Source organism: Pongo pygmaeus, chromosome 4 (assembly GCF_028885625.2).
Source record: "Pongo pygmaeus isolate AG05252 chromosome 4, NHGRI_mPonPyg2-v2.0_pri, whole genome shotgun sequence".
Classification (NCBI taxonomy): domain Eukaryota; kingdom Metazoa; phylum Chordata; class Mammalia; order Primates; family Hominidae; genus Pongo; species Pongo pygmaeus.
This window is the reverse complement of record NC_072377.2, coordinates 81,977,315-81,990,561: the sequence shown is the minus strand read 5'-3', so window position 1 is coordinate 81,990,561 and position 13,247 is coordinate 81,977,315. Positions and strand designations below refer to the sequence as shown.

The window sequence follows — 13,247 nt, the reverse complement described above, 5'->3', positions numbered from 1 at the left end:
CTCAACTGAATTCCTTAGCTGTTATGAAGATATTTTCATGCATGGAGAGTTGTTCAAATAGATGTTTCTATGAGGGGATAAGTGCTGGAAAGTCCTATTCCACCATCTTGCTGATGTCATGATCCAAGATCCACACTTCCTCTTTCTTTCTTTCTTTTTTTTCTTTCTTTCTTTCTTTCTTTTTCTTTCTTTCTTTCTTCCTTCCTTTCTTTCTTTTTTTCTTTCTCTCTCTCTCCTTCTTTCTCTCTTTCCTTCTTTCTCTCTCCTTTCTTTCTTTCAAGGCTAGTCAAGTGAAGCAATGGAAATAGAGAGAGAACAAATAAATCTGTAACCAGTTATGATCAATTAGTTGTAAATAGCACTGTACTCCAACCAGCCATCACTATCTTTTGATTAGTCTTAGCATGGTATATCTTTCTCCATCCCTTTACTTTTAATCTATATGTGTCTATGTTTTAAAAGGGTTTCTTGTAGACAATATATAGCTGGGTCTTATTTTTTGATCCACTCTGGCAATCTGTCTTTTAATTGGAGTATTTAGACAGCTGACATTTAAAGTGTTGTTAATATAATTGGATTAATATCTGTGATATTTGTGACTATTTTCTATTTGTTGCCCTTGCTATTTGTTCCTATTTTTATCTTCCATACTTCTTCTGACTTTTGAGGTATTAATGGAGCATTTTATTATGATATAGTTATATAATGATATATATGATATACATACCATATATTATAGGATATTATAACATATGATTCCATTTAGTCTTCTTTCTTAGTATATCAATTATGCCACTTCATGTTTTTTTTAAGGTGGAGTCTCACTCTGTAGCCCAGGCTGGAGTGCCGTGGTGTGATCATGGCTCAATGCAGCCTCAAACTCCTGGGCTCAAGTAATTCTCCTGCTCCAGCCTCCCAAATGGCTGAGATTACAGGTGCACACCACTGTGCCTGGCTAATTTTTAAATTTTTTGTAGAGACAGGGTCTCGCTATGTTGCCCAGACTGGTCTTGAACTCCTGGGCTCAAGCAGTCCTCCTCCCTCCACTTCTTAAAGTGTCGGGATTACAGGCGTGATTCAGTGTACCTAGTCACCTATGCTTCTTCTTAAAATCTTTAAAGTGGTTGCCCTAAAATTTGCAATACACACTTACAATAAATTCAAGTCCACTTTTGAATACAGGCATAGCCTTGCTTAATTGCACTCTGTGAATACTGTGCTTTTTACAAATTGGAGGTTTGTGGCAACCCTGCATCAGGTAAATTTATTGGTACCATTTTTCCAACAGCATTTGCTCACTTTGTGTCTCTGTGTCACATTTTGGTAATTGTCACAATATGTTAAATATATGTATATATATATATATTTTTTTTTTTAGATAGAGTCTTGCTCTGTCACCCAGGCTGGAGTGCAGTGGTGTGATCTTGGCTCACTGCAACATCCGCCTCCCAGGTTCCAGAGATTATCCTGCCTCAGCCTCCCAGGTAGCTGGGACTACAAACGCGTGTGACCATGTTGGCTAATTTTTGTATTTTTAGTAGAGATGGGGTTTTGCCATGTTGGCCAGGCTGGTCTCGAATTCCTGACCTTAGGTGATCTGCCCACCTCAGCCTCCCAAAGTGCTGGGATTACAGGCATGAACCACCACACCCAGCCTCTCACTTTAAATCAAAGGCCAGAAATAATTATGGTTAATGAGGAAGGCCTTTTGAAAGTCTGTATAGACCGAAAGCTAGATGTCTTGTGGCAAACCATTAGCCAAGTTGTGAATGCAAAGGAAGAGTTCTTGGAGGAAATTAAAAGTGTACTCCAGTGAATGCATAATGCTAAGAAAGTAAAACAACTTTATTGCTGATATGGAGTAAGTTTTACTGGTCTGGGTAGAAGCTCAAACCAGCCACAACATTCCTTTATCCAAAGCCTAATCCAAGAAAAAGCCCTAACTGTTCAATCTATGAAGGCTGAGATAGGTTAGAAAGCTGCAGAAGAAAAGTTGGAAGCTAGCAGAGGCTGACTCATTAGGTTTAAGAAAAGAAGCCCTCTCCAGAACATAAAAGTGTAAGGGGAAGCAGCAAGTGCTGATGTAGAAGCTGCAGCAAGTTGTCCAGAAGATCTACTTAAGATAGTTGATGAAAGGTGGCTATCCTTACAACAGATTTTCAGTGGGGGGAAAGAAATGTTATATTGGAAGAAGATGTTATCTAGGACCTTTACAGCTAGAGAGAAAAAGACAGTGCCTGGCTTCGAAACTTCAAAGGGTGCTGGCTTTGGCAGCACATATACTAAAAAAAACTGGGATGATACTGAGAAGATTAGCATGGCCCCTGCACAAGGATGACATGCAAATTAGTGAAGCATTCCATAAAACAAACAAACAAGCAAACACTTCAAAGGACAGGTTGATTCTCTTGTTAGGGGCTAAGGCAGCTGGTGATTTTAAGTTGAAGCCAATGTTCATGTACCACTTCAAAATCCTAGGGCCCTTAAGAATTATGTTAAATCTACTTTGCCTGTGCTCTAGAAATGGAACTACAAAGCTTGGATGACAGCATATCCATTTGCAGCATGGTATACTGAATATTTTAAGCCCACTGTTGAGACCTACAGCTCAAAAAAAAAAGGATTCCTCTCAAATTATTACTGCTCAATGACAATGCACCTGGCCACGTAAGAGTACTGATGGAGATGTACAAGGAGATTAATATTGTTTTCAGGCATGCTAACACAACATCCATTCTGCAACCCATGGATCAAGGAGTCATTCCAACTTTCAAGTATTAGTATTTAAGAAATACATTTCATAAGCTATGGCTGTCACAGACAGTGATTCCTTGGATGGATCTGGAAAAATTAATTGAAAATCTGGAAAACATTCACTATTCTAGATGCCATTAAGAACATTCATGATTCATGAGAGGAGGTCAAAATATGAACATTAACAGGAGTTTGAAAGAAGTTGATGCTAACCCCTTCACAGATGACTTGAAGGGGTTCAAGAGTTCTGTGGAAGGAGTAACTGAAGATGTAGTGGAAATAGCAAGATAACTAGAAGTGGAACCTGAAGATGGGATTGAATTGCTGCAATCTCATGATCAAACTTGAAGAGAAGAGGAGTTGCTTCTTATGGATGAGCAAAGAAAGTGGTTTCTTGATAAGGAAACTTCTCCTGGGGAAGACATTGTGAACATTGTTGAAATGACAACAACTGACATAGAGCATTACAGAAACTTAGTCAATAAAACAGTGATGTGATTTGAGAGGACTGGCTCCAATTTTGAAAGAAATTCTACTGTAGGTCAAATGCTATCAAATGGTATTGCATGCTACAGATAAATCTTCCATCAAACAAAGAGTCCATTGATGCAGCAAACTTCATTGTTGTCTTATTTTAAGAAATTGCCACAGTCACCCCAACCTTCAGCAACCACTACCCTGATCAGTCAGCAGCTATCAACAATGAGGCAAGAGCCTCCATCAGAAAAAAGATTATAATTTGCTGAAGGATCTGATGATCATTAGCATTTTCTAGCATTAAAGTATTTTTAAATTAAGGTAGGTACTTTTTTTTTTTTTTGAGATGGAGTTTAGCTCTTGTTGTCCAGGCTGGAGTGCAATGGCGCAATCTTGGCTCACCACAACCTCCACCTCCCAGGTTCAAGCTATGCTCCTGCCTCAGCCTCCCAAGTAGCTGGGATTACAGGCATGCGCCACCACGCCCAGCTAATTTTTGTATTTTTAGTAGAGATGGGGTTTCTCCATGTTGGTCAGGCTGGTCTCAAACTCCTGACCTCAGGTGATCTGCTTGCCTTGGCCTCCCAAAGTGCTGGGATTACAGGCGTGAGCCAACAGACTTTTTTTTTTTTTTTTTGTGGTGGAGTTTCGCTCTTGTTGTTCAAGCTGGAGTGCAATGGGTCGATCTCCGCTCTTTGCAAACTCCGCCTCCTGGGTTCAAGTGATTCTCCTGCCTCAGCCTCCCGAGTAGCTGGGATTACAGGCACCCACCACCATGCCTAGCTAATTTTTTAAATTTTTAATAGAGATAGGGTTTCAGCATGTTGGCCAGGCTGGTCTTGAACTCCTGATCTCAGGTGATCCACCTGCCTCAGCCTCCCAGAGTGCTGGGATTAGAGGCGTGAGCCACTACACCTGGCTGGTACATCATTTTTTATGACACAATGTAACTGCACACTTAATGGACTACAGTATAGGGTAAATATAGCTTTTATATGCACTGGGAAACAAAAAATTCACATAACGCAATTTATTGCTATATTTGCTTTATTGTAGTGGTCTGGAGCCAAACCCACAATATCCCCCTTGTATCCTTGTAACACTATACTGCTCTATGAGGAGTGCAAGTGTCTTACAATTACAAAACATTCCTAATTCCTTCCTCCCATCCCTTGTATCATTACTGTCATTCCTTTCATTTACACATAAGCACATTGTTGCTATTACTATTTTGAACAAACTGTTCAAATACATTGTTGCTGTTGCTATTACTATTTTGAACAAACTGTCTACTGTCAGACCAATTAAAAACGAGAAAAATTAAAGTTTTAATTTTACCTTTACTTATTCCTTCTCTGATGCTTTTCTTTTTCTTCATGTACATCCATGTCTCTGACCTAGATTATTTTCCTTCTCTCTGAAAAACTTAATTTTACATTTCTTGCAAGGCAGATCTACTGGCAAAAAAATTTGCTCAATTTTTGCATGAGAAAGTCTTCATTTTTCCTTACTTTTCAAAGATAATTTCACAGGGCGCAGAGTTCTAGGCCAGTGGTTTTTTTCTTTCATCATTGTAACTATTTAACTCTACTGTCTTCTTGCTTACACTGTTTCTGAGACGTCAAATGTAATTCTTATCTTATAGGTAAGATAAAGGTATAGGTAAAGTTTGTTTTCCTCTGGCTTCCTTCAGGTTTTTTCCTTTATCTTTAGTTTTCTGGCATTTGAATACAATGTGCCTAGGTGTCATTTTTTGGGCATTTATCCTGCTCAGTGTTCTCTGAGCTTTCTGGATCTGTTGTTTGGTGTCCGACATTAATCTGGGGAAAATTCTCAGTTATTATTGCATAAGATATTGCTTCCTCTTCCTTCTATTTCTTTTCCTTCTAGTATCCCCATTATTGTATGTTACACATATAATAGCTGTCTCATGGTTCTTAGATAGTCTCTTCTGTTTTTTTTTTCTTCCAGTCTTTTCTGTCTTTGCTTTTCAGTTTGGGAGGTTTCTATTTCATATCCTCAAGCTCAGAGATTCCTCCCTCAGCCACATCCAGTCTGCTATGAAGTCCATCAAAGGCATTCTTCATTTCTGTTACAGTATTTTGATCTCTAGCATTGTCCATGAATGTATCTTAGAATTTCCATCATTCTGCTCACATTATCAACCTGCTCTTGCATGTTTTCCCTTTAAAGTCCTTAGCATAGTAATCACAGTTCTTAAAAATTTCTGGCTTAGTAATTCTAACTTTCCTACCATATCAGACTCTGGTTTTGATGTTTATTTTAGTCTTTTCAAATTGTGGGTTTTTTTTTTCTCCCTTCAGTATTTTTTATAAATTTCTGTTGAAAGGTGGACATGCTATACTAGATACAAGAAACTGCCTTGGTAATAGAGTGGTGAAATATGGGGGACTGGAAGTGTCTATCATCCTACGATTAGGTCTCCATCTTTTGGTAGTCTGCGCCTCTGGTCTGTGAGCTGTCCCATTGCTGTTTCAGCTTTTTTTTCCCTTTAGGTGGGACACGATGGATACAGTAGGCTGGAGTTAAATATTTTCCTTTCCTCCAGTAGGTTAGGTTTTGATAAAACCCCAGCTGGGCAGACTCTGAAAAATAGTTTCTCCTGAGAGCAGACCTTGTTCAGAACAGAGTGCTCTGGTTTGTTTCAAAATGGTTCCTTTCCTCCTCCCCCTGCAGGAAGCATGAAGGGATTTTTCTCCAAAGTTCACTGTAAGAACGAGGTCAGGCACCTGGAAGTAAAGCTTCCCAAAGTGTGGGGGCCCCCAAGACTGGGTCCTCCTGGAGATTTAAACTCAAGTTTGTCTATATCTAGTTTCCAGCAGTTTGTGAATTACAGTTCCACTTTTCCTAACCCAGTACTAGTTCCTGGGGTGGTTTCTGCTCTGCTAAGTTGTGATTCTCTGCATTTACCTGTCTGTCTCGTCAGTTTCGGGGGCAGCACTTAGCCCTTTGACTTCATCTCTGTAATAAATCTAAAAATATTGTTGATTTTTTTTCAGTTTGTTCAGCCTTTTACTTGTTAGGACAGAGTAGCAACTTCTAAGCTCCTTATGTGCTAGACTGGAGAGTCAGTTTCTTTTTTGTCTCTTTAATTTGCTTTATTCCAAGCCAGTTTCCCTGCCCATTTATACCCATAACAGATAATTTTTAAGAGAGTTCAGATCTACGTATTCTTTCTTAATTAAAAAAAATTGAAATTTTGACAAAAGAGCACTGAAAAAATTGACAATATTACTTTTTTCTGTTGTCAGTGCCTCACAAAAAGTCTAACAATGGGGCCTGAATTTTTTAAACTGGCACTATTACTTGTGCCAAAAATGTTGATAGAAACAGAAACCCTATACTGTGTCCATGATAGCACAGAATGCCACGACTTAAAACCAGCCATGAGGGCCGGTTGTGGCGGCTCACGCCTATAATCCCAGCACTCTGGGAGGCCAAGAAGAGAGGATTGCTTGAGTTGAGGAGTTCAAGACTAGCCTGGGCAAAACAGTGAGACCCGGTCTCTAGTTAAAAGAAAGATAGCTATGAGCACATACAGCATTAAAACTTAATTTTTCCCTAAGTCTGCTTGACTATCCAAGATAATGTCATAGAAGTTTTGAACTGAAAGAACCTCAGAAGCAGGCTAACTAGCTCCATTCCCTATATTACCAGTGAGGAAACCGACTCCCAAAGAATCTGTGGCTTGTCGAGGTCACACTGGCAGTCAATTGTAGAGATGGGAGTAGAAATAAGCTATCTTTACTTTCAATTATCCTTCTGTCTGATTTTTTATCATCTTCTCTCCCATAGCCTTCTATCCCTTTATTTCCTTTCTTTTCCATTTCTTCCTTCCCTTCCTTTCCTCCTTTCCTTCTAATGAGCAGATGAGCAGACTACAGATTTTTTTTTTTTTTTTTTTTTTTTTTTGGTAATTTAAGACATGGTCTTGCTCTGTTGCCCAGGCTGAAGTGCAGTGGTGCGATCACAGCTCACTACAGCCTCGAACTCCTGGGCTCAAACAATCCTTATGCCTAGTCCTGAGCAGGTAGGACTACAGGCGTGCACCACCATGCCCAGCCAACAAGAGACCTTTTTTAAGGAAAACAAATCACCCTGTTACCCTTCTTCCAAGGTTTGTCAATAGTGGCATTATTGACATTAGGGCTAGATAATTCTTTTTTCCTGGGGGCTCTCCTGTGCATTGTAAGGTGTTTAGCAGCATCACTGCATCCTAGCCATTAGATTCAAGTAGTCAATATGAATTCAAAATTTTATGTAGCTCAGGTGACAGGAGATGGTGGTACCAGAAGAAGTCAAGAGTTGGGGTGATAACAAGGCCTCTCAAGGTAGAGGTCTGCTTCATGGTGACTCAGCAGGAGACTCCGTGACTTGACTGCTGGGAAACCTTTTGGGAGACCTAATCTGGGGCCAAAGTAAAGTTATCCTGAGTCGTGAACCTATGCTATTTAAGGACAAAAAAATAAAAATAAATAAACCCAAGAACACAAACAAACAAAAAAGCAACAAAATTTTATGTAGTTGTAGTAATAGCCTACATACAATTTCTTTTCTTTTCTTTTCTTTTTTTTCTTTTGAGACAGAGTGTCATTCTGTCACCCAGGCTAGAGTGCAGTGGCATGATCTCGGGTCACTGCAACCTCTGCCTCCCGGGTTGAAGCAATTTTCCTGCCTCTGCCTCCCAAGTAGCTGGGACTATAGGCGCACACCACCACACGTGGCTAATTTTTGTGTTTCTAGTGGAGATGGGGTTTCACCATGTTGGCTAGGCTGGTCTCAAACTCTTGACCTCAGGTGATCCACCTACCTTGGCCTCCCAAAGTGCTGGAATTACATAAAAAGGATGCCTCAAACCCTAACTTAACAAAAAATAAATGATAAAAAAGGGTGTGGGAGAAGGGATATATTGACTTTCTTAACTCTAAAGACAAGGGTTGTTGTACTGCTCTGAGATGAATAGGTCTAGGAAGTCAAATGATACCACCAGGATTTTCTCTCCTTCTCTCAGATCTGCTTTCTGCTATGTTGGCTTCATTTTCAAGAACTTCAGACAAACTGAGGATATAGCTGAAGGGAGTTTCAACCTTATGATACCACAGTTTACCAACGCAAATGAAATAGAGGCTTTCTTCTAGCAATTTCCCAGGAAAACGCTCTGATTGGCCCAACTTGAGTCATGTGACTAACACTCAGCCTAATCACTGTGGCTGTGGAGACAGATTATTATGAGTGGTCAGGCCTGGGTCACTTGCCCACACCTTTGACAGAGGAAAGTACCCTAGAAATTAAATGATTAGGGTAAAGGAGACACAGTTCCACAATAGACAAAGGGATGCTGTCACTGGAAAGGAAAGCAGGGATGCTAGGTAGACAAAAATACCAGATGCCCATGTCATCTGTTTACAATATTCAATGACTCGTTTCCTCAAGTTGTAGTGCTATGATTTCCTTAAGTGTTCTGCTACCATTGAACTTTAAGGTGATTTGAAATATTTTTCCATTATAAAAGCAGGGTTCTTTTTCAGTGCCTTCTTAATGACGTCTACTAAATTTCCCATTGGTTTTCTCAAACAGGGGACCTTGGTTTGAATTCTGAACTACAAGATTTAAAATGGAATGATTTACTACCTAATTTAAGGCCATTCAGTTTTGCTTTATCCCCTTTTGCTTTTATACTTCCATTATAATCCTTCCATCTGTGATTATACCAACTGTTGTGGCAGTATCTGCTCCAGCTGCATGGGCACATTTGAATACATTAGTGTGCTATGTCAGTGGTTTAGGAAATTTTTTATGGCAGCATGAAAATTTATTTCTAACTCTTGCAGGACCTGCTTTATTATTTCTTTTAACTATTAACCTCAAAAACAATATTGTTCAATTTTAAGCCTTTAGACCTGTACATGCACTTAAAATACAGGATCACTCTAGTATCCTAATATCTGTGAAATATGCCTCTGGTTGTTTTATTACTATGAAATCTATCTACCTCATTTACCTGTATAAATTTACTTCTCCATATTTTAAGGCCTAGCTCAAGTATTACTCCCTTTTACATGATTTAGTCAGACAATGTTAATCAAGTGAATGTTAAATAGTAAAAGTGAAATTACATGAAAAGCCCCACATTTTGCATATTTAAACTGTTTTTCATTGTCTTGTACGGTGTCGAAGGTGGGACCTACTCTTGAATCTTCTTTTAGTGGTGGAATGAGGTACATATTGTTCATGAGTGTCACTCATATTGAATTTATGATTTGTCCAGGTGAATTTACGAACAGTAGGTAGTTCTGTTGCTAGAGGATCATCTGTGAATGAAGCCAATTATACCATTTGAGGGGCTCCGTGTCTCCATCCACATCCCATAATGTGGATTTTTGCCACTTATTTCAGCGGTATGTACAAAAACTGCTTGTTGCCTTCAAAATATTTGTTTCCATATTTGTCTTTCCCTCCTGTGAGCCCCCAAAATCTAAGATAGGTCTCAGTCAATTTAGGAAGTTTATCTTGCCAAAGTTAAGGATGTGCACCCGTGACACAGCCTCAGGAGGTCCTGAGGACATATGCCCAAGGTGGTCCGAGCACAGCTTGGTTTTACACATTTTAGGGAGACATGAGACATCAATCAATACATATAAGACGAACATTGATTCAGTCCGGAAAGGCAGGACATCTCGAAGTGGCGAGGGGGCTTCCAGGTCACAGGTAGATAAGAGACAAATGGTTGCATTCTTTTGAGTTTCTGATTAGCCTCTCCAAAGGAGGCAATCAAATATGCATTTATCTCAATGAACAGAGGGATGACTTTGAATAGAATGAGAGGCAGGTTTGCCCAAGCAGTTCCCAGCTTGACTTTTCGCTTGGCTTAGTGATTTTGGAGCCCCAAGATTTATTTTCCTTTCATGTAACATACCAACTTTCACATTTTCCGCAAAGAAAATCTGTAGAGAGTCCAGGTGGGGTGGTTCACGCCTACAATCCCAGCACTTTGGGAGGCCGAGGCGGGCGGATCATGAGGTCAGGAGTTCGAGACCAGCCTGGCCAAGATAGTGAAACCCCATCTCCACTGAAAATACAAAAATTAGCTGGGCGTGGTGGCAGTCGCCTGTAATCCCAGCTACTCAGGAGGCTGAGGCAGGAGAATAGCTTGAACCTGGGAGGCGGAGGTTGTGGTGAGCCGAGATCGAGCCACTGCACTCCAGCCTGGGCAACAGAGTGAGACTCTGTCTCAGAAAATAAATAAATAAATAAATAAATAAATAAATAAATAAACTCTGTAGAGAGCCACAGAGGCTACTGTGGCCATAACCTGTTGTAGTCCATGCTTCAAGACCTGCAAGAACTTCATCTTGTCCCAAAAGATGCGATTTCTTTTTTTTAATTTTTCTTTCTTTTTTTTTTTTTTTTTAAGACAGAGTTTCACTCTTGTCGCCCAGGCTGGAGTGCAGTGGTGCGATCTCAGCTCACTGCAACCTTCGCCTCCCGGATTCAAGCAATTCTCCTGTCTCAGCCTCCTGAGTAGCTGGGATTACAGGCGCCCGCCACCATGCTTGGCTAATTTTTTGTATTTTTAGTAGAGATGGGGTTTCGCCATGTTGGGCAGGTTTGTCTCGAACTCCTGACCTCAGGTGATCTGCCCGCCTCAGCCTCCCAAAGTGCTGGGATTACAGGCGTCAGCCACCGCTCCCGGCCAAAGATGTGATTTCTTTTATCACTTTGTTCAGTTTGTTTTCGCCCTTCTTATTGCACTTAGCAAATCTGCTTTGTATCCATGAGATGTAATGAAATAAGTGGTGTGGTACCATTACTTTAAGGTTCTGCAATGATCATGGACTTGTCTCTCAGAGAATCATAGACAGTGACAGCCTACAAAATATATAGTCATTAAGTTATTTATGGAAGTGTCAGAGGCGTTTGAACCAGAGCAAGTCCATCTTAAATAGGGGCTGGGTAAAATGAGGCTGAGACCTATTGGGCTGCATTCCCAGGAGGTTAAGGCATTCTTACTCATAGGATAAGATAGGAGGTTGGCACAAGATACAGATCATAAAGACCTTGCTGATAAAATAGGTTGCAGTAAAGAAGCTGAAACCCACAAAAACCAAGATAGTGATGAGAGTGACCTCTGGTCATCCTCACAGCTATACTCTCACCAGTGCTATCACAGTTTACAAATGCCACGGCAATGTCAGGAAGTTACTCTATATGGTCTAAAAAGGGGAAGCATAAACAATCCACCCTTGTTTGCCATATAATCAAGAAGTAATCATAAAAATGGGCAACCAGCAGCTCTCGGGGCTGCTCTGTCTATGGAGTAGCCATTCTTTTATTCCTTCACTTTCCTAATAAACTTGCTTTCACTTTGCTTTATGGACTCGCCCTGAATTCTTTCTTGAACAAGATCCAAGAACCCTTTCTTGGGGTCTGGATCTGGACCCCTTTCCTGTAACAGATGCATAGTTATTAGCAATAGCAAAAGATTGGAAACAAATAAAAGGGGTTGGGCAAGGTGGCTCACACCTGTAATCCCAGCATTTTGAGAGGCTGAGGCAAGAGGATCTCTTGAGGCCAGGAGTCGAGACCAGCCTGAGCAATGTGGCAAAACCCTTTCTCTATGAAAAATACAAAACTTAGCTGGGTGCAGAGGTGAGTGTCCCAGCTACTGGGGATGCAGAAGTGGGAGGATTGCTTGAGCCTGGAAAGTCAAGGCTGTAATGAGCCATGATTGTGGCACAGCACTCCAGGCTGGGCAGCACAGCAAGACACTGTCTCAAAAAAAAAAAAAAAAAAAAAAAAAAAGAAAGAAAAGAAAAGAAACAAAAGATTTGTCATTAGGAGATATTTTAATGAATTACAATATTGCCATACAATGGAATACTTCGCAGCTGTAAAAACCAGTAAGTTTTTACATGTTGACATGGTACAACTTCCAAGATATATTAAATATGTCAAGAGGTAGTATAGCAGAATAATTAAAAGTTTGGACCCTAGAGACTGACTCTGTAGATTCAAAGACCAGCTCTGCTAATTATTAGCTGTGTAAACTTGGACAAATTTTTCAAGCCCAGTTCCTTAGTTTTTTCGTCTGTGAAATGAAGATGCCAATGGCAACTTTCCCGCAGGATTGTTTTGAGGCTCAAATAAGTTGCTACATACCAGGCACTTAGAATAGTGTCTCACATATAGTAAAATAATTGAACCACAGCAGTGAGATGTGAGCAAATGATTTTTGAAATGTAATATAATTCATAAAAAATGAAAACTGAATCTTTGAAAAATTCATTGCCATGAAACATTTTCACCGTTTCTGCCTTGGGCTGTAGTATTATACATTTTCATGGCCAGGAATATAAAAGAGGAGATCCTCTTTTATAGTCTTCTATTATTATAATCTCTTCGAGGACAAGGCCTGGGTTTTCCTCAGTTTGTAGATCTGCATGGCCTCTGGCTTCTGCCATGTTCAGGGCAAATTCCATATGTATTTGTTGACTATCTTAATAAAATATTTAGATTCCTGTCTGCATATAAATATAATTGCAGAGCCCTGACATTTAGAGAGTAGTTTTAGGCCCTGCTAGGAGGCTGATCCTCTCATTTCAACATCTAAGTACAAGTCTGTAGATTTTTTTTAACATAGAAGGAGGAAGTTTATTTCTAGCTGGGCAATATTCTGAGAGTGTTGTTTTCTAAGAATTTTATTTTTAAATGATGATGAGGACTAATAATTTTTAGAAACTCTGAGTCTCAGAAAGGTTAAGAGCTGGCCCACCTTTATACATTTAACTAGTGATCAATGTCAGGATTCAAGCCTGAACTGGCTGATTAGTTGTTCTTTCTGCTGCAAAAGTGAAGTGGAAAGCAAGTCCATAGTCACTGACTTTGTAAGTGCGCCTTGGTAAGAGAACATGAAGGCAGACTAGTAGATCTGTACAGTCATCCCTCGGTAACCTCAGGATATTGGTTCCAGAATCCCGCATGGACACCAAAATCTG

At 40.0% G+C, this 13,247-nt stretch overlaps 1 non-coding gene across 1 annotated transcript; it reads left to right on the top strand.

Moving 5' to 3' along the window:
* The first annotated feature begins 2,258 nt into the window (after positions 1-2,258).
* On the top strand, positions 2,259-2,369 carry LOC129037649 (U6 spliceosomal RNA). Its single transcript, XR_008502888.1, has one exon. It is a non-coding gene; the product is annotated as a U6 spliceosomal RNA (small nuclear RNA).
* The last annotated feature ends 10,878 nt before the right edge of the window (positions 2,370-13,247 follow it).